Below are 21248 nucleotides of genomic sequence, written 5' to 3'. Positions count from 1 at the left end.
AGAGAAAACAAGACAAGAGTCCTTTTTCATGAGTTTTATTCAATTCTAATAGCGAGAGACAAAAAAAGCAACAAGACAGAACAATGACGTTGCTCCAAACTGGGCTCCTCCTTCCTTCCTTCCTTCCTTTCTTCCTTCCTTCCTTCCTAGCAACAGCATCTCCCTTTAGAGTGGCTGCTTGAGGCCAAATGTCTCTGATTCTGTTGTTCCTGCACCCTTAATGAACGCCGAGTTCTGGGAGAAGGGGGATCAGAAATACTCTTCAGTGACAATGTGTCAGCTGGCTGCCCTGTGGCAATTCCCCCCTTCTTCTAACACTTCCCAACTCTTTTGTTCGTCTATCTCTGAGCTGTGACCTTCCTCAGCCCCCTCAAACCCCTTCTGTAAATCAATGATGCATTATTATTCTCCTGCAGCATCAGGAGAAGGGGGGGGGGTGATCTCCTCCATTCCTCATCCATCTCACCCTCTTCAGTCCAATCCCTGACACTGGACTAAAAAATAATAATAAAGGTTTCTCATCCCTGGTTTAGGGTGAATTAGGTGTGAATCTGGGCTTATGTCCCAGATACTGAAATGAAGCACAGTCAACCCAAATTTGCCTGTGTTTTGCAGAAACTTTCATTTATAATTACCTTACTGTGGGGATGCCCTCCCTGTCAAGGTGTGTCTGTCTCCAACATTATCAACTTTGGGGAGCCGTTTGAAAAGATTCCTGGTGGCTGAAGGATACTGTTTCTGGCATCCATGAAATTACTAGATGAGATGCTTTTAACTGTAGAATGCTTTAACTATTTTAGAATGCTTTCTTTTAAAAAAAATAAAATTAAAAATTGTGGGTGTGTTTGCTGTCCTGGGCCCCTTGTGGGGGAAGTATGGGACATACATTCAATAATTCAATATAAAGTTATTCTTTCATTCCTATAGGCAGTGTTGAGCCTTAGGTGTTAAGTAGTTTCTTGAGAATGAAAGGAATTTTCAGGTGATTGAATGATTTTTAAGAATGACACTAACTGGAAGATTTGGGCTACAATCCTGGCATGAGTGACATAGCAGTAAGCCCCTTTAAACACAGTGAGGCTTACTTCTGAGCAAACATGCATGGAATTGCACTGTCAGAGCTAGGACTGAAGTCCAAATAATTGCCATTATTTTCTGTGAAGTAAGTAAAAAAGTTTTAAAATGCTAATCGCTCCGCTGCAGAAGATTCTTTCCTTGCAGAGGATCTTTTGCATATTCTTATTTTAGTAGTCATGCAAAAGTTGAAAAAAAAAAGTTTTACCATCAAGTGTAGTCCCTTTCTTTTCTATGAACACTAATTCTTCCTTTATTTTTGCCCACTGGTACTTACGGAGCATGAAATTGAAATGAGCATTCCCACCCCCACCCCCATCCTTTTGTGTTCAGTATTGCTGCTTATATGAGAATAGTAGCTTTCTTTTTTGTTTCAAGCTGTTCTGTGTTCTGTTGACTTCACAACTCAGCAAGTGTATTTATGTTCTGAATAAAACACCAGTTTTTGCGGTTTGCTGGAATTGGTGGTGGTGGGATTTGGCAGCGACGGGGAGAATGTATAAAAAGCAGAATGTAGGTTTCAGGCAGCTCTTGTGCATAATGGTAAACTCTATACGCAAAGGCCCTGACATGGGCATTTAAGAGTCAATGGAGCAATAATAATAATAATAATAATAATAATTTATTATTTGTACCCCGCCCATCTGGCTGGGTTTCCCCAGCCACTCTGGGCGGCTTCCATAAAAACCAGAAATACACTAAAATATCACAGATTAAAAACTTCCCTGAACAGGGCTGCCTTAAGATGTCTTCTGAATGTCAGGTAGTTATTTATCGCTTTGACATCTGATGGGAGGGCATTCCACAGGGCAGGCGCCACTACCGAGAAGGCCCTCTGCCTGGTTCCCTGTAGCTTTGCTTCTCGTAATGAGGGAACCGCCAGAAGGCCCTCGGCGCTGGACCTCAGCGTCCGGGCAGAACGATGGGGGTGGAGACGCAACAGCAACAGAAATAGTGGAGCCTGCATATATAAAAATAGTCATTGAAACCTGTTTATTTTGTGTAGGATATAGTACAGAATTCATCCTCAAGAACATCAGATCTTTCATCATCATCATCATTTATTATTATTCAGAGCTTCTGCATCCACTAAAGTTGACAAGGGACCTCGACAGAACCTGACTCCCTCAAGTTATATTTCTTTGCACAGTTAGAAAGCTCTCAGACATGTCTGCCAGAGGGATGTTGTTAGTAGTAACTGCACAAAACTCAGCATGGAAATGGCCAAAAGTATCAATCTGTCTGACTTTTAACAAAGCACCAGTTTCTGGTCCTGTTCCGACAAAAAAAACCCTGACAGAAGTCAGTGGATCATAGAATCATGGACCTTGAACATCTTTCTGTCCGACCTCCTGCTAAAACCAGGGTGGACACGATGTGGCATCTGGGGACATTGTACAAAGTACATGCAGCACTGCATATATTATTCTTTCATAAACCCATTTGTCTGCGGCCATCCCCCCCGCATTCATTCAGTATATATCTAAAGTACATACTGATTAGTGTACCTAAATGTTTGCCTGGAAGATACACTTGGAGATCTAGTTTCATGATTTATAGATGCACCCTATATCCAGCTAGAACTAGATTAGATTAACCAGCTGCCACATAAACAAAGATACTTGGGCTAGGTAATACTGCTTCCAAACAAAGAACATTTAAGTTGAGATGCATGTCAGCAATCCCAAATACCGTATTTTTTGCTCTATAAGACTCACTTTTTCCCTCCTAAAAAGTAAGGGGAAATGTGTGTGTGTGTTATGGAGCAAATGCAGGCTGCACAGCTATCCCAGAAGCCAGAACAGCATTAGGGATTGCTTCTTTCACCACGCAGCGATCCCTCTTGCTGTTCTGGCTTCTGAGATTCAGAATATTTTTTTTCTTGTTTTCCTCCTCCAAAAACTAGGTGCGTCTTGTGGTCTGCTGCGTCTTATAGAGCGAAAAATACAGCACTCTAATTGAACACAACAGAGCTTGGTAAACTTGCATAGGATTGCACTGCAAAACATTAACCATAATGTACATTCATAGACATATTATTTACTCTTATCATCCCATGGGCTCAAAATAAAATAAAATGTTCTTCTTGACACTCTTACAAGCCTGGAGTCCAGGAGCTCCCCAAGACTACAGAACTGAATAATTAGGGCAAGCTAATTCTGTATCATTGATGGAAATGTCGTTCTCCAAGTTATGAGGCCAACCATCATAGCTTTTGACCCCAGCTGGGTCTTATCCACACATTCCAGTTCCCAACCATGACTAGACACTTAGCACCATGTCTGCAAGTGATAAAGGGAAGGGAAGGAAGAGTCAGGTGTGACTGCCACATTGATGGGGAGATTAAACATTCCTGTGAATGCCTGCCAGGCTCTTACAGTCCTATGATCACACCTCTCAATCAGCTATAGCAAATGTCTCAACATTGGCTCATAGATAATATGGCACAGTGTCCCTATATAGTTGTATATCAAATTCCCACATGCAATCTCAGTACCGTACCCATTTTGATACCAGCTGGTGGCATTATCAAAAATATTCGTAGCGTGATCCAATTTAGCACTAGTTAATGGGCACCATTCCTGCCAACCTAGCAGTTCGAAAGCGAGTTTGGTGGGAAGGGGAGGGGTGACAGTGGAACAACACTATCAACCATTTCTCCTCATTCCAGTTGTCATCTTTAGTCCTCTCTCAACTAGAATGGGGACACGGGTGGCGCTGTGGGTTAAATCACAGAGCCTAGGAATTGCCGATCAGAAGGTTCGCGGTTCGAATCCCCACGACGGGGTGAGCTCCCGTTGCTCAGTCCCTGCTCCTGCCAACCTAGCAGTTCAAAAGCACGTCAAAGTGCAAATAGATAAATAGATACCACTCTGGCAGGAAGGTAAATGGCGTTTCCGTGCGCTGCTCTGGTTCGCCAGAAGCGGCTTAGTCATGCTGCCACATGACCCGGAAGCTGTACGCTGGCTCCCTCGGCCAATAAAGCGAGATGAGCACCGCAACCCCAGAGTCTCCCACGACTGGACCTAATAGTCAGGGGTCCCTTTACCTTTTTAATGGGCACTGTCAGGGAATTGACATCAGAGCGAGCAGAGCGAGAGGCGGAGGCAGGGCTCCAGAGCGATGCCGGAGAGGGGACCAGCAGGGGGGAAGGAATTCAGCGTAACACCAATAGAGATGAGAGGGAGATGGAGGAATTGGTGACAGGGCTCCAAGACCCTTCACCCGAATCTAGTGGAGAGAGCGCTGGCACGCCCCTGCCTTCCCTTCACTTGCGCAGACGCGTTCCGCACAGGGAACATAGGAGGAGACTTGGGGTCAAACAGCTTTTATGCTGGAAGAGGTTCAAGAAACGCCCACTGACGGATTCTGCAAGTGACTAACAGGTCACGGAGGGCGAGCTCTAACCCTAAACATGGTTGAGCAAACAAACTGACTAAACTGAAGGCAATTTACGCACAAGTAACCCCCTTACAACCATTACAGGCACCTTGCAGCGGACTCACATAGTCTTAATAAAGATCCTCCCCCTTTTATTTCCATAGACTTAAATAAAGCAAAGACAGCCGGGGGAGGGGGCTATTGGGTGAATGAAGGCACTTTGTGCACTTTCCACATCATCTCCCAGCCTCTCATTAATATGTTAACCCAGCTGTGGAACACAAATCAATTTGTTTTGAACCATTAGGAAGAGCTGGATGGGGATATGGGAAGCACCCAGGCATAGGTTGAAGGAAGTGAAAACAGGGTACTTTTGAACCTAGGTGCAGGTGGTATGTCTGCAGAGTACTGGGTCATGCCAACGCTGTCCAGAATGCAACTGTGACCACCCATTTGGAACTCTTCCCCAGATTAACATTTTTAAAACAAAGCTTCCAATAACTTGTCTCTATCAAGATGATTGTAAGGAAGGGCTGAATTAGAGCTGATGGAGCCGTTGATTCCACCAGCCAGTCAAAGCAAATAGCTTTGGTCCACATGGAAAGCATCTTTCAGCATTTGCTTCACCTTGAGAGGAGATAACAAAATTGATCCTGATATATATGGCAGAAAACAAGACTGAGCCTCCCACCATTTAAACCCTAACTCAGACATGTAGTAATGAATTAGAACCCAAGGTAGGAATGATAAGGAAATGTTTCATAGGGAAGACAATATTTCATAGGCAAAGAGAACCTGGATTTATGAATCCAGCCACTCCCTAGACTTTCTACTAGATGACCCCATGCAGATGAAGGAACTGAAAATTTTGTGAACATGCTCATATATTCATGTGCACTTATAGTTTTGTTAGCTTTGTTATGTAAAGTTTGTTCTTTTAGTGGCTTTGTTTGGGATGATCATCTCGCTTTCCAATTAATGAAGCATTCACTTCCCTTTGTCCAAGTGAGCTAAAAGCACTTAGATATTGAAATCAAAAATAAAAGCTAAACAATTAATTGGCTGCTTGTTCATTGCAGCCAGATTGACATTACCCAAACACTAGAGAGATGTGTGCTATTGGACTACAGGTGTGATATTTAGCCTTCATGGAAATAGTGACTCAAAATGATATTTCTTCATGGTATTAAAAAAAAAAAAGCAAATAAATTTGCTTTGACTTAGCACTCACTTAATTTTTTTATATTAGCAATAAGGGCCACAGTAAAAATCCACCATCCTATCATGCTAGGATTTGGAATGCATGACACTGTATTTTTTTAAATTTACACACACACACACACACACACACACACACACACACGACTTTATTGCAGTCCATGGACCCAAAATACACAATACATTTTTTAAAATTTACATTGTCACTGTTGTTTTAATTTCATTTTTGTATTTTCCCCTTGTATTCCCATGAATGCATATTTGTACTTCACACTGATTTGAAGCCACTTTGTGTCCCTTCCTGGGAGGCCGGAGGGACATTGCTGGAACAACTCTTGGGTTGGGGCAACTGGCTAAAAGGTTTTATAATGTTTTAAGCGGTTCTGATTTTGGTTGCTCTGCTTTGCTTATGTAGGCTTGACTCTGGTTAAATGTTTAGTTGGGGTTGGCAGTTATTTTAATTTGGGTATAACTGTAAACTGTTTATTATTGATATTATTGTTATTGTTATTGTTGTTGTTGGTTTCTATTGATTCATTGGTTGGTTTGTTGCTCGTATAGGATATTTTGTTTTTTAATGTTTGATGCTTTGTTGTGTTTTTATGTATGTTGTAAGTTGCCCGGTGTGACTGGGCAAACCCAGCAAAATGGGCAGAATATAAATTATTATTATTATTATTATTATTATTATTATTATTATTATTATTACTGTGTAAAGTAATCAGTTCAAAAAAAATTATGAATAAAGATCATATTATAGAATTATAGAGTTGGAAGGGGCCCTGAGGAACATCCAATCCACCCCTCTGGAATGTAGGAGTATGTAGTTGTCCTATACAGGGATCAAACTTGCAACCATGACATTATCAGCACCATGCTCTAACCAACTGAGCTATCCAGAATGAAAATAAGAACATAAGAGCCTGCTAGATCAGGCCATTAACACATCTATCAGCCAGCCATCGAGTCTGCAGCTGCTGAATGCCAGGTTGCCTCTGAGTAAGACCCATCTCATCCATGATCCATGATTTTGGATGAGGAGGCCGATCTGGTCTGTATCACTGAGACTTGGGTGGGTGAGCAGGGTGGAGTTGGTCTTACCCAGTTGTGCCCATCTGGGTACTCGGTGCAGCATCAGAGCAGGCTTGAGGGTTGGGGAGGCGGAGTTCCTGTGGTCTATAGAGATTCCATCACTCTCTCCAGGCTCTCTTTCCAGGTGGGGACAACTCCTACTTGGGGACTTCCCTGGCTTTTTTTCTGGCCCACATAGGACCAGTCTGGATAGTTTAGCCTTGGTGAAGACTTGATTTTTCATCCCCCAAAAAGTTTTTGAGTTTCTGCTGAAATGAGGCTGCATTTTAATATTGTATTTTAATCTTGTTTTTAAGTTGTACAGTGGTACCTCGGGTTAAGTACTTAATTCGTTCTGGAGGCCCGTACTTAACCTGAAACTGTTCTTAACCTGAAGCACCACTTTAGCTAATGGGGTCTCCTGCTGCTGCCGTGCTGCCAGAGCCCGATTTCTGTTCTCATCCTGAAGCAAAGTTCTTAACCTGAAGCACTATTTCTGGGTTAGTGGAGTCTGAAGCGTATGTAACCAGAGGTACCACTGTATTTCAATCAACTTGTTTTATATTTGGTGTTAGCTGCCCTGAGCGCGGTATTGGCTGGGAAGAGCGGGGTATAAATTAAATTATTATTATTATTATTATTATTATTATTAGTGTGTTTTCCTGGCATTGGACAATTGGCTCAGATTAGGGATTCTGCTGATTTACCACCCACCATCTCCCTGCCTGAGCTGACAAAGCTGCTCTCAAAGGGAGTGTTGAGGACTCCCAGACCTCAAGATCTATGCTAAAGCAACTGGCTCTGGGGTGGCCCAGGGCTTTATGGCTGTCATGATGACCATGGAGCTGTCCCAACATGTAACTAACACATGTGTCAGGCTACACTCTGGACTTTGTTTTCTCAACAGGGCAGGAAGAGGGTGATCTGATATCAGTTCCCTGTCCTGGTCAGATCACTTCCTGTTGAGATTTAGCCTTTCAGAACCTTTTCCCATCTGCAGAGGTGGGGGACCTCCTCCTCCTGTTGCTGCTGTTGTTGTTTATATACCGGTACTACCCCTCATCAAAAAGAACTCAGGATGGCCTTTCCTTAAAGGCTGATGGAGGTTCTGGGGGATTTTCCAGCTGATATAACTGGCACTCCTGTCAGAGTCAAGGCCAACTTCTGGAGCAGCCAAATGGCTCAGGCCTTTGACACGATTGCCCCTGAATACCCTCTTTCATTTCATGGAGCCCGCTTGGCTCCCTGATAAACTCCAGAGCTTAGGGCAAGGAAACAAGCTAGGAAGCAACTCAAGCATAGGTGGAGGAAAACTCCAAACAAATGCAATAAAACACTGGTGAGGGCTCATCATGGAGCCTGCCTAGTGGCACTGGAGGCAGCAAAGAAGGCTTACTTTGCTGCCTCCATTGCCTCCTCATTGTTCTGTCCAGCAGAGCTTTTCTGAGTAGTGCAGGGGCTCCTTATGTGAGGTTCCTCTGGGTACAATATTACCCCTTACACTGTTTAACATTTAGCTGAAACTGCTGAGTGGGGTTATCCGGACTGAGGCCCTGTTTGTGAATGGTTCTTGAGACTTGGATAGATGGCATGTTGCCTGCTCTTGATGGAGTTACGCTCCCTCCAAAAGATTGTGTACGTAGCTTGGGAGGACACCTGGGTCCTTCGTTGTGGTGCAAAGTGCCTTCCATCAGCTTCAGCAAGTGGCCTGCAGATCCTTTTGGGTGTGATGGTTGTCAGAGAGGTCCATCTTGGTATGCCTTAGATGTTTGACTAGGTGAAGGCCCAGGAGAGGGCATTCTCTGTGACATCTCCTAAAGTTGTAGCAAACAGAAGCTCATCAATGCAGTTGTTCCAGAATTGGTGTTATATGCGAGTTCCCTCAGGCACCTGCTAGTAGCATGGGCACTGCATATTGCAGAAGCTGCAACTTCCTGACCATTTTCAAGGACAGCCCCATGTAAAATGCATTGCAGTAATCCAACCTGGAAGAGACCAGAGCGTGGATAACTGTAGCCAAGCTATCTCAGTCCAGGAATGGCCATGGCTGGCATAGCAGTGAAACCTGGCAGTCCTAGCCACTGAAGCTATCTGGGCTTCAAGTCATAAACATAGCTTTCTAGCCTTTTGAATTTAGCAGAAAGGCTGAAGCAAAGTTTATTGAAAACTCAGAAGTGCTTTGGGTACCAAAGCAGCAGCAATTGAGGGGGATAATGGCAGAGAACAGGCACAAAAGGAGACAAATATTCTCAACAGTAGAGGGGTTGGGAAGAGGGTGTTTTGCCCTCCCCAATCCTACTTCTGTTTCTAAAGCAAGCACTGAACACCCAGTGTGGCATGAATTTGAACCCAGTTCTTTTGTAGTGGACTAGATTCACTTTAAATATTGGAAGTGCTTACAGTTACAAGCACATTTTTCAAGGCCAGAATGGAAAGGTGGCATTCATGCAGCATGGTACCTGTCACAACTAAGGGCAGCTAGTTTGTACAAGCAGAATACTTTGGAAATTGCATTTCTTTTGGCACTTGAGATGTGATAAAATCACCCAGCCAATATGGGACTTTCACCTGTATTTTTCAGCCAGCCTCACAACATTCTGGAATGTCCAGGCCAGCAAATTCTCACAATTACTCTATGCTGTTAGTGTGGCCCACTGTATACCTGAGCCCGGCTTTGGCTGGGGAGGGCGGGATATAAATTATTATTATTATTATTATTATTATTATTATTAGGACTGCACTGTGAAATATTGACCTAGCTGAAATAAGAATTTAAAGCCATTGGTAATTGCAATGTAAATGACTTTGATACCCCCTTTTTTAAAAACAACCACAACACCACATTTATTCAGTGGTTACAATACAGCTTTGTCCGCTGCCATAATATCACAGAATGATCACTCCCAAATGGCAGTGATGTGGGATTGAGGATTGGAGTGAATGGCTTTGATACCTTTGAGTATTTTTTTTAAAAAAACTAATAAATGGCAACACAACGGCCGCATAATATTTCTGCAGGTGGCTGCATTGTGTGTCAACATGTTGCAGTGGCAAGGCACAAGAAACAGAGTGCTGCTCATTTGCTGATAAGAACACAGCCACTGTCCTTAACATTTCCTGTGTGGCTTTCATTCAGCCTGCATGTTGCCCCCAGTGCTTCCTGAAATGCCCAATGACTTAGAAAGGGCAGGTTTCTCTTGGGTGCCTGCTTACCAATCTCTAGGCAGGACAACTTTTGTTTCTGTCCTGTTCTTTTCAGTGGGAGCTGTCTCAGGCAGTTTTTCAGTGCTCGTTCTCCTTGCACTGCTCTTCTGATAACGATGTAGGATCCGTAGTGGTATCACAGTAACTAGAAGAAGCTGCAGCTGTAAGTGGACGGACCCCATCCACCACCTCTGCCCACTCAGATATTCTAAAGATTTTGTTTCGTCAGTGGCTGTGACGTTTAGTAGGAAGTTGCCCATTTATGGAGACTAGAGCAAATGATATCATCACAATAGGTGGCTCCTCTCTACATAGGGATCATTTGTGAAATGAGATTACAGGCATTTATCTGGGAAACAGGAGGCAGAGGCACCTGCTTTATGTAATTGATATCCTGGAGAATAATGCTGTACAATAATCAAGACAGATCTTCTATTCCCCCCACCCCCTGTGATTTGATTAGGTGGGGGAAAATAGCCCTTCTTTTCCTGCTTGAGCAATAAAGCCCCTTATCCACATGGAATAAGCTCCAGACCATGTTTTCTGTTATGCTTGAATATATGGGACATGCATTGCAATCCTATGCTTGCCACAATGCTGCAGTATAGTTGTTTTGCAGAGCTGTGTAGCAGGCTAGTCAAAGCTGTGACTAACGAGGTCCTTCCTTGGATACATACTTCAGTCTCTGGCCTTCCTTTTTTAAAAACAATGCATTTGAATCATTCACTGATTGCATATTTTTCCTGATCTGTGTGAGGCTTCACGCTCTCCCTGGATGCTGCCTGCAGTACAGCAAGACCCTCGGATACGGTAAGTCAGAGATGACTCAATTCTCACTCTCTTGCTTTCTGTGTATACTTTCATTCTATACGATGCTGTGATGCACATAAGTATGATGTGTGTTTGTGTGTTAGGGGTGAGGAATACTGTCTTAATTAGTCTGCCAGCTCATTAATTTTCAGCAGAGGCTCGCTCTCTTTCTCATTCTCCCCCTCCCCCAGTACTTTGCACCATGCCCCCCCCTCTACCACCTGCCTCTTCCATGCAAGCAATGAAGCTGTACTGTCTTCAAGTAAAATGATCAGGCTTTCTTTTTTTTCCTTTCCCCCTTTATTTCAACCTTGCTGCATTGCATGGTATGTTTTAGCTGCAGGAACAGATTGGAAAAGAACATATATTAAGGGAAAGTGTTGAACTTAACAGGTGATGCCATGGGAAGGGGAGGATAAGTTCAGCCTCCAGTTTAACCTTTGCAATATGTAATTTCTAAGACAGGGCTCATGTTAGGTTTTGTATTTCTCTTTGCAGTAAGCATGTGCCATATGCCTTTCTGCTTTCCATATTCTTCCAGCAAAACTATGGACCTTCAGCTGCATTAGCCTCCGTTTGAAGTGAAGGCAGTAATATTAAAAGCCCCACCATAAAAAAGCCAGTTCTTTGTAATGCAGCGTGCAGAAGATGATTCAGTAGTACCTCTTATCAACTGCATTAAATGTGATAAATTGAGGTGTGTTGGGGGGGGGGAATAAAGGCTGTGGGTTGCTGTTGTACGAATATGATACCACTGCTTAAAATATATATTCTTTAATATACTAGCCCTATCATTAGAGAAGACTTGAAAAGAATTTCCAATAATGATGAGGTTGGTACTTTATGAATTATAGAGAGAGGGGATTTCATGCTGGGTAAGAATTGCTTGAGAAGGAGTAGAATGAAGGGGTCTGTTGTAACAGTAGGTTACTAGGTCCTCTTTACTAAGGTTCACCTATGATCGTCTTTACTGGAATGGGCAACTTTGCAACAACTCTCTGTTGGTGCCTGGAAGGCTTGAAATGCACATTGTATGTGGGGCCAGTTTAGATGCCTGCATTTTCCGTGCAATGTGATTTTCAAGGGTAAGTGAGTCTAGGCAATGACACACAAATAAATAAAGGTTTGTCAAACAGTTCTTGTAGACTCTCGGTGAACTACTATTGTAGTTGTAAAACCATCCAATTCATTTTTATTTTTTTTACCTCTCTCATTTCCTCAGGATGGCACAATCACTGAATGGCTGCCCCCTTGCACTTTGTTGTTAACATGCCTTTCAATATATAAGTTTATTCTAAGTTTTAAGGGAGGTCTAGGACCGGCATTTTGTAACCATACCTTTAACCCACCAAAGCATCCTATTTTATCTTCATGTGATGCAGCCTGTATGTTCTTTGTTCAGCAACAAGTGATCAGATAAGATCATCTAGCATGCAGAAGAATACAGGCAAAATGGTTAATCTGTGAATAGCTGACTGTAAGTAGTTTGCAGCGCATCTACATATGTGCGCAGTTAACACCTGCGAGCACCTCATTTTGCAGTGTATTCTTTCTTGAAATACTGGAAGGCGAAGGAAATTACTTTTGCTCATCAGTACATTAAGCTGGCATGTGCTGTTGGGCATTGCATCTTTTACTTTCCAAGCAAAACTGGTTTGAAATATTTATTTAAGGAACATACATGCAGCAATTCTCCCTAATATACTTGGACAAGTTATTTCTGAACATAAAAGAAACTGGGAAGTTTGTTCCTGTGTATTGAAGCTTATTTCTAGAGATAATTCATCGGTACAAAGGGTACAATTTCAGCCAGCCATTTAGTTCCTTACATGTTACTCCGCACTAATTGTGACATGCAGCTTTTTATGTACTCTGGCTGATTGAATTTTAACTATAACCTGATTTGCATAATTTAGATTTCAGAGAAAAATTTCAGACATTCCCCCTGTCAGACAACTGCCAACAATTAAATGGTCTATTCCAATTAAAGTCAAACACTTTAGGAAGGCTGTTGATTTAACATTGCAGGGAGTACAAACTTAATATAGGAGACATCAGAATACAAGAATGCTAACTCTATAGACAGTTTTATTTCACTTTTTGAAACTATTATAAAACACTGATTATTTCATTCATTTGCCAAGATAGGCTTATTTAATTGGAATGATCTACAAATAAAAACTGGTAACATATCAATAAATTTTCAGGCTGTTTTAGAACAGGAAGGAACCTAAAGGAAAATACATTTGAAGGTTTAATACTTTTTCATATTAAATGTTTCACAATTTCACCAAATACAATTTTCAGTGAAAATTTCAGATTTAAAAATTAGTTTATGAATTGGGACTTGTGAAATTAGGTTTGACTCCAGTTTGATTAAGCTGGAGACAAAATGGGATAATAATTGGTTCTGGCCAGAATAATTACTCTTGGTATCTTGAGAATGAAGAAGCCACTGGGAGAGTTAAGATTTCACTGAACAATCAAAACCATGTTCTTTTGTAGCCTGCTCTCATATAGGTTAGGTGTCCTTAAGACCATTGACTTCAGTGAGCTTAGGTGTGCTTGTGTCTGCATATTTTAAGGCTGTTGTTCTATTCTTCCCATCTATGCAACCTACTAAAGGCAGCAACCATGTTAGTAGCATGGTGCTGGAAACGGAGTACTTTGCCTTCTGTTCAACAGTGGCGAAACAGATGCTGGTATTTAATATGCACTTTAAAAAGGGAAAGGGCCATAGCTCAGTAGCAGAGCATCAGTCTCAATTCATGGCCTCTCTAGGTAGGGCTAGGAAAGTCTGCAGCCCTGGGGAGTCACTGCAAGTCAGTGTAGACAGTACTAAGGCGAATAGACTCACATGATACATAAGGCAGCTTCCTATGCACCTCAAATAACATTTTATGCTTGATGCAGAGTGGAAATAATATAGCCTATTCAAATAATGCAAGTGACACAGAAGTTAATATAACACTGGGAAATTTATTGCAGGAAATAGAGGTTCAGACAGATAAATTGTGTTTTTAAAAGGAAGTATGATAGATTTTTTTTTTGAGATATTATTATTTCTGTGGTTAATTTTGAAGGCATATAGGTAATTATATCTTCACCGTTTAATAAAATTATAGCTAAAGACGACAGCTTCATGCACCCATGCATTCTCTTGGATATGGTTGGTGAAAGAGATAATAAAATGGCATGAGATACCCATGCACGGTGCAAATCTGTTTTGTAATTTACATTTTGTGCTTGAGAATGTACAAGTTGGTGCACAGAAACTGAGTTGTAGGAAGATTTGGGTCCTTGTATGAGGAGTGTAGCTATGCATCATGCAGCTCAAGCTTTTGCGTGCTCATCCAGAGGCCCCACTGATGCCCCAGTGAAGTCGCCTTGAGTTTATTAGGATTCATTATCAAGTAAGCATGCATGGAAATGCAGACTTCAGCGATCTGTATTTACTTTGCCAGTGTGAAATATTAAAGAGGTGCAGCTTGAGGCTCCTGCCCAGTGGTGTGGTAGGGCTTTGCACTGGTTCCTCCTGAAGGGAAAGGATTCAGAAAGGATTTTCCCCACCCCACCCCACTGGCAGTGTGGCAGGGCTTTGTACAGGCTTCTCCTGAATCAAAGAGCCGATGCAAAGACACCCCTTACAGAGTTTGAGCTCCCATTGTGGGGGGCAGGTAGCATCAGAGCATAACATCTCAGGTGCCAAAATGCATTAGGCTACCCCTGAGAGCCAGCGTAGTGTACTGGTTAAGAGCAGTGGACTCGTAATCTGGAGAACCGGGTTCGCTTCCTCACTCCTCCCCATGCAGCTGCTGGGTGACCTTGGGCTAGTCAGACTTCTCTCTGAAGTCTCTCAGCCTCACTCACCTCACAGAGTGTTTGTTGTGGGGGAGGAAGGGAAAGGAGATTGTTAGCCGCTTTGAGACTCCTTCGGGTAGTGATAAAGCAGGATATCAAATCCAAACTCTCCTCCTCCTTCTCAGTTACATATACTTTAGATTCTGTCCTAGATGTTACTATTTCCGCTAAACATGCAGGAAACATGAATGTACGTTATGAAAGTTGCATGAATACATATCCAGGTTATGTGACTTGCATTAAATATCAAAGAGCAAAACAGATAGTGTAGTATTTGATGGAAACCAAACTGCAGTGGAACAGAAACAGCGCTGATGTGGCAAACAGTTGCCTTCTTACATGTGGGTATGTTGAAGGGTAGGTTAAAAGAAAAAAATCTAATAAAATAAATAAATATGGGAGAATCACTGCAGCTGATCTCTGCCTCTGTCTACAGATTGGAAAGGCCACTGTATTCCAGCATCCCTAACTGCAAGGTCCCAAAGGGTGGGCAGTGGAAAGTTGCAATGTGGTTGCTGTGTGGGCAGTAAGAACAAAAAGGAGCATTCTGGAGCGTTTTGGTTTTTAAAGTGGTAAGGGAAAATGGGGAAGAAATGTAAAAAGCCACCAAGTGAGAGGCCAGCAGGGCTTACAAAGTGGCAGCTCTCTCTTCCTTGACCTCAGTATGATTGTGCTGCCTATATAACATTAGATTTATTGGGGGGGTAAGCTAATGTTCAGTGTTTTTATTATTATTTTAAAAATCTTCTAATTGCATGATAGTTACAGAGGATTCTGGGAATGGCCATCAAAATACTAAAACATTCATATTCAAATTATTCCTAGTTGGCTTTTGTTAAGCAATTATTTCAGGGGAGGGAGAGGGGTCTGAAGTGGAGTTCCTCCAAGGATTGGTATTGGAAGCTGTGTTTTTTAAACTTGCTCATAAGTGATACAGAGCTAGGGGTGAGTAATGAGGTCTCTAAATTTGCTAATGATACCCAATTGTTCAGGGTGATTAAAGCAAAAAAAAAAAAAAATGCCCAAAGCTCCAAAATGGTTCCTCCAAACTTGGGTAAAAGCTGTAAAATGGCAAATGCAGTTTCAGTGTGAACAAGTGCAAAGTGATGAGCATCGGAGGAAAAAATAAATAAATCCCAGTTTCACAGCAACATTAATAGGTTCTGAACTGGCAGTGACAAGACCTTAGGATCATGGTGGATAACTCAGTGAGGATGTCAACACACTGCGGTAGTTGTTGTTTTTAAGTGAATTCCTTGATAGGAATTATAGGCAAAGGGACTAAAAATAAAACTGCCAATAACATAATGCTGTTATGCAAATCTATGTTGCAGGCATGATTGCAATACTGTGTTTAGTTCTAGTCGCCTCAACCCCTCCCTGCCCAAGATGATCAAGGGCTTGAAATAAATCCCCTATGAGGTGAAATTACAACATTCAGGCCTTTTTGGTTTGGAAGAAAACTGAGTAAGAGGAAACCTGATAAGAGCTGTGTAAGATTATGCTTGGTATAGCAAAGGGTGCCAGAGAGTTTTATCTCTCTCCCCCGCCTCTCTCTCTCTCAAAATACTAGAACCCAGGGCCATCCAGAGGAGCTGGAAGCTGGAAGATTTAGGACAGACAAAAGGAGATACTTGTTCATACAGTGCATAGTTAAAACTATGAAATTCGCTGCCACAAGAGGCATTGATGGCTGCCAACTTGGATGTCTTTAAAAATGAAAAGGCAGACCCATGGAGGATAAGGTTATTAGTGACCACAAGCCACTACGAGCCTCCACTGTCAGAGGCAAGGTGTCTCTTACTATCAGTTGCTGGGATTCACAAATGGGGAGTGTGCTGTTGATCTGTCCATGGAAGCACAGGTCAGTTCTGTGTCCAGGGCAGCTGTCTACCAACTCCACCTGGTACTCAGGCTGAGACCCTACCTGCCTGTAGACTGTCTCATCAGAGTAGTACATGCTCTAGTTATCTCCCACTTGGACTAATGCAATGCACTCTATGTAGGGCTACCTTTGAAGGTGACATGCAAATTACAACTAATCCAGAATGTGGCAGCTAGACTTGTGACTGGCAGTGGCTGCCAAGACCATACAAGACCTACATTGGCTCCCAGTATGTTTACAAGCACAATTCAAAGTGTTGGTACTGACCTTTAAAGCCCTAAACGGCCTCTGCCCAGTATACCTGAAGGAGCGTCTCAACCCCCATTGTTTAGCCCAGACTCTGAGGTCCAGCTCCGAGGGCCTTCTGGTGTTCCCTAACTGAAAGAAGTGAGGTTGCAGGGAATGAGGCAGAGGGCCTTCTGAGTAGTGGCGCCTGCCCCGTGGAACACCCTCCCATCAGATGTCAAGGAAATAAACAACTATCTGACTTTTAGAAGACATCTGAAGGCAACCCTGTACCAGGAAATTTTTAATGTCTAATGTTTTACAATTTTTTAATGTGTTGTAAGCCGTGCAGAGTTGCTGGGGAAACCCAGCCAGATTGGTGGGGTTTAAATAAAATAATAATAGTAATAGTAATAATAATAATAATTCAGGTCCTGCATGTTGGCTGTCTAGAGCAGTGTTTCCCAACCTTGTGCCGCCAGCTGTTTTTGAACTACAACTCCCATCATCCCTGACTAGCAAGACCAGTGGCAAGGATGATGGGAATTGTAGTCCAAAAACAGCTGGAGGCACAAGGTTGGGAAACACTGGTCTAGAGGATTCTGGTTGGCCACTGTGAGAACAGGATGCTGGACTAAATAGGCCTTTAGTCTGATCCAGCAGACCCTTCTTATGTTCTTATAAGCTGGAGACATGAAGTCTATGATAATCACATACAGAGTAAGCAAGGTGCACACATGTGCTTTATCAGGTGCATCCCAGGAATCCTGCCACTCACCTTGAAAGGGATTGAGCCTTTGGGAAGGCTCCAATAGAAGGCTTCAAAAACTCAAGAACTTTTTGAGTGTTTGCATAGAAAGCCACAAAAGCTCAAAGGCACACACCAGTGGTTATCTCCACCTATTGCCACTCCCATGCCCCAAGGCCCAGAAACCTACCTTAGGGACAGGGGGAAGATAGCAGAGGCATGAATTCCCAGGCCCCCAGCAGAGCATATTTTCCTGCTGGCAAATCATTCTGAAACTACATGCCTCAGAATGTCCCATTGACAGCTGACATTACAAAGGCTAAGATGCCCTGCTATGTGCCGGAGAGCCACACCACCTTTCTGTTACCGAAAAGGAAATTTCTGGGCTTTGAAGGAGAGGCAAAGGGAAGCAATGGCAGTTCACCTAACTGAGAAAAGCCTCGATCCTGCTTGCAAGCATTTGAGCAAGGGTCCTTGCTTATGTGAGTGCCCAAATGCTCTCAACATCCCTTGTATATTTTTTTATATAACATTTTTATTCAATTTTTCCAATACAAAATTTATACAATTAATACATTTTTTTAATCTCCATTCTCTTTTTGACTTCCCTCAACTTGACTGATACTCCTTCCCTTCTTAATTTCTTACACATTTCTAAGATCTTACTTCCACTGCTTTTATAAATTAGTTCTTATTTTTGCTCACATTCTAACGTTTCTTCTCACAGAGCTTCATTAAAACTTACAAACGTTATTTGGTTATCACTTAATTTGTGCATATATTCTATAAACTTTTCCCAGTCTTCTGCAAATCTCTGATCTCGTCGATTTCGGATCCTTCCCGTCAATCTATCAAGTTCTGCATCATCTTCATTCTCCATTCTTCTAACGTAGGTAGCTCCTCTTGCTTCCATTTCTGGGCCATCAATATTCTCTCAACGTCCCTTGTAGATACTGCCTCCCCAAGCTCTGCTGAGCCAACTTGATAGGGAGTGTTATGGCTATTGCTATTATGCCCAGCTCCCTGGATACCTCTTTCACTACACTCTACAAAACGAGCATGGACTCAAATCTACCCATGCTCACCAGTACCAGGAACAAACAAAATGAGTTTTGCAAAATGTGTTCTGCTGTTTGCTAAGCTCTTTGTAACTGCTTCTTGAACTGACTCTGGTTCTGTGCCTCCTAGTCCCAGCTACCCATTTTTTTATATTTTTTTTAAAGACAAAATCAAAAACTGGTAACCCTATTCCCCTCTGTAAATAACAGCAGATTGCATTTACTTCATGTGGAAGCCGGACATTAACTACTACAGGCCATAGGTTTGTACTCTACTTTTTACTTTTCTAGTGTGCTGTCCTTATGAAGACACAACACACAGGTAACTGCAGATGCATTTGAACTAATGCAAACAGTCACCAGAAATGCATAATTCTTGGGCTTTTTAAAGGAACCATGGTCATTTTCAATACTCCTCCCTACAAAGCAGGTACTGCAGGGCAATGTTTTATTAATTCTTCGTTTTTCCAGTGCATTTCAATAGCTTGCAGTCAGTAACATTCCAGAATAAATATTCTGTAGCATGAATAGTCAGAATGATGGGTTTTTATTTTTATTTTTTGAGGCAAAACAAATATCTAGAATGATAATATTCTTCCATTCTGGCAGATAGTGCAGGGAATAATATTCAGCAGATCTCCAGTGTCAAGAAATGCAGATTTTTAGGATCATTACACACATTCAGCATTTCTGTGGCTCAGTAAGTCTAGGTCTCTGGCCTATTGTGGGATAACTGATCAGAGAAAGAGTTGTCTTTTTGCATAGCCCCTTCGCCGAATCTGTGCATTTGGTTGCATAAACCAGATCAGGCACTAATGCTGCATGAAACAGCATTGCTTCCCACTGGGTAGCCTCTGTGGATTCTGCTGTACAGCTGGAGGAGAGCTCAAGCAAAATCTGTGGCTCTCAAAGGAGCCATACTGTGAGTAGGGGAATTGACACAGCAGTCCCTGGGAAGCTGCCTTTAACGGGGTGTACTCAGATACCTTTAGAAAGAGGAGAGTCATATCTCACTGGCACAGCACAGTGTTGACATGCACAAGATCCCAAGATCTAATCCTGGCAGTTTCAGCTAAAGGATCTCAGGTTTCAAGGCTGGGAAAGGCATCTGAAGAATACATGGACCAGTGACCTGGCTCAGTTTTCTACGTATGATGAGAGATTTATGCTTGTCCATTTATGCTGCTAGTCTTTCTGCTTTAGAACACAAGTTGGTTGAAAGTGTTTGAGAGCCAATCAATCTAACAAATTGTGGCAGACATGTTATTTCCATTTTCATGGGGTCCTTAGCAAGAGCAAAGAGGAGCATATAGAGCAGGAAAGCATCAAAAGTGGCCATGTTTGGTTACTTGCAAAGCATAGGGTTGTACAGCAACATCCCTACAAGCATTTTGGGTATGTTAGGGTTAGGGTTTTTTGGCCATGTTTATTTGTGGTTTATTTGTTGGTTCTGTGACATTAAGAACATTTATGTCTGATTTATGTTGCACACTGATGACAGAAATGGCATCTAAAATGAGAATGAGAATATTAAAGAATTTATTTTTCTCTACCTTTCCCCATCTATTTTTCTGCCTCTGACAGCAGTATATATCCTTTAAAGTCAATTTTGCCATTTCCTCTTGAATCCCTTCGCATTTGTTCAGAACATCCATACGGCAGCTGAAGTGAACATTTCATGACTAAATTGCCATTAAAAATAGGAAGGAGGGGATCAGTTGGTTGTTAATTGGGTAGGCTAATTAGACAATAGCTCCCTTAATCATTTCAGCTGAAATATTTCACAAGTGTACACTCATGTGGAAGGCCTTCCAGGAACCACAAATCTTGCTTCCGATTGAGAACTGTTAGAGATTTCAGTGTTTTGCGCTGCTATTGTTCCACTTCACATCTGAGAAAAGGATCATGTGGACCAGTTAAGAACTGCTGGATCAGGCTAATGGCCCATCTAATCCAGCATTGTGTTCTCATAGTGGCTAACCAGATGCCTGTGGGAAACCAGCAATCAGGATTGAAATACAAGAGCACTCTCTCCTCCAATGGCTTCCAGCAGCTGTTATGAGAGGTACAGTTTTAGAGGTTGACGAAGCGGGACGCGGCTAGCACTTTGGGTTAAACCACAGAGCCTAGGGCTTGCTAATCAGAAGGTTGGCGGTTCAAATCCCTGCGATGGGGTGAGCTCCCGTTGCTCAGTCCCTGCTCCTGCCATCCTAGCAGTTCGAAAGTACATCAAAGCGCAAGTAGATAAATAAGTACCACTCCGGTGGGAAGGTAAATGGCGTTTCTGTGCGCTGCTCTGGTTCGCCAGAAGCAGCTTAGTCATGCTGGCCACATGACCCGGAAGCTGTACGCTGGCTCCCTCGGCCAATAAAGCGAGGTGAGCGCTGCAACCCCAGAGTCGGTCATGAGTGGACCTAATGGTCAGGGGTCCCTTTACCTTTACTTTAGACACTTGACGAAGGACTTGAGGAATACATACATGGGATGTATGACCCCCCCTCATTTTGAGCAGGAGACCACCATTTGAAACTGTTCTCCTTTTCAAAAGTGGTTCAAAAGATGTTTTTTTGGACTACAGTTCCCAGCATTCCTGACCACTGGTCCTGCTAGCTAGGGATGATGGGAGTTGTAGTCCCAAAACAGCAGGAGACCCAAGTTTGGGAAACCCCACTGTACAGAATGGGGGGGAAGGGCTGCTCTCTGAAACCCCAAA

At 42.6% G+C, this 21248-nt stretch overlaps 1 protein-coding gene across 7 annotated transcripts in view; it reads left to right on the top strand.

The window, feature by feature from the left end:
• DLGAP2 (DLG associated protein 2) overlaps positions 1–21248 on the top strand; it is a 412887-nt gene that overhangs the window by 94635 nt on the left and 297004 nt on the right. For 3 of the 7 annotated variants that reach the window (XM_081856891.1, XM_081856892.1, XM_081856890.1), the window contains exon 1: positions 10618–10758. The exons of the other annotated variants lie outside the window; for them this stretch is intronic. The gene's annotated coding sequence lies outside the window, so the exon portion shown is untranslated. Of the gene's footprint in view, positions 1–10617; positions 10759–21248 lie in introns of those variants that run through there. 7 annotated transcript variants of the gene reach the window in all.

This window comes from Podarcis erhardii (assembly GCF_964252035.2).
Source record: "Podarcis erhardii genome assembly, chromosome: 3".
Taxonomy (NCBI): domain Eukaryota; kingdom Metazoa; phylum Chordata; class Lepidosauria; order Squamata; family Lacertidae; genus Podarcis; species Podarcis erhardii.
This window is presented reverse-complemented; position numbering and strand designations above follow the sequence as displayed.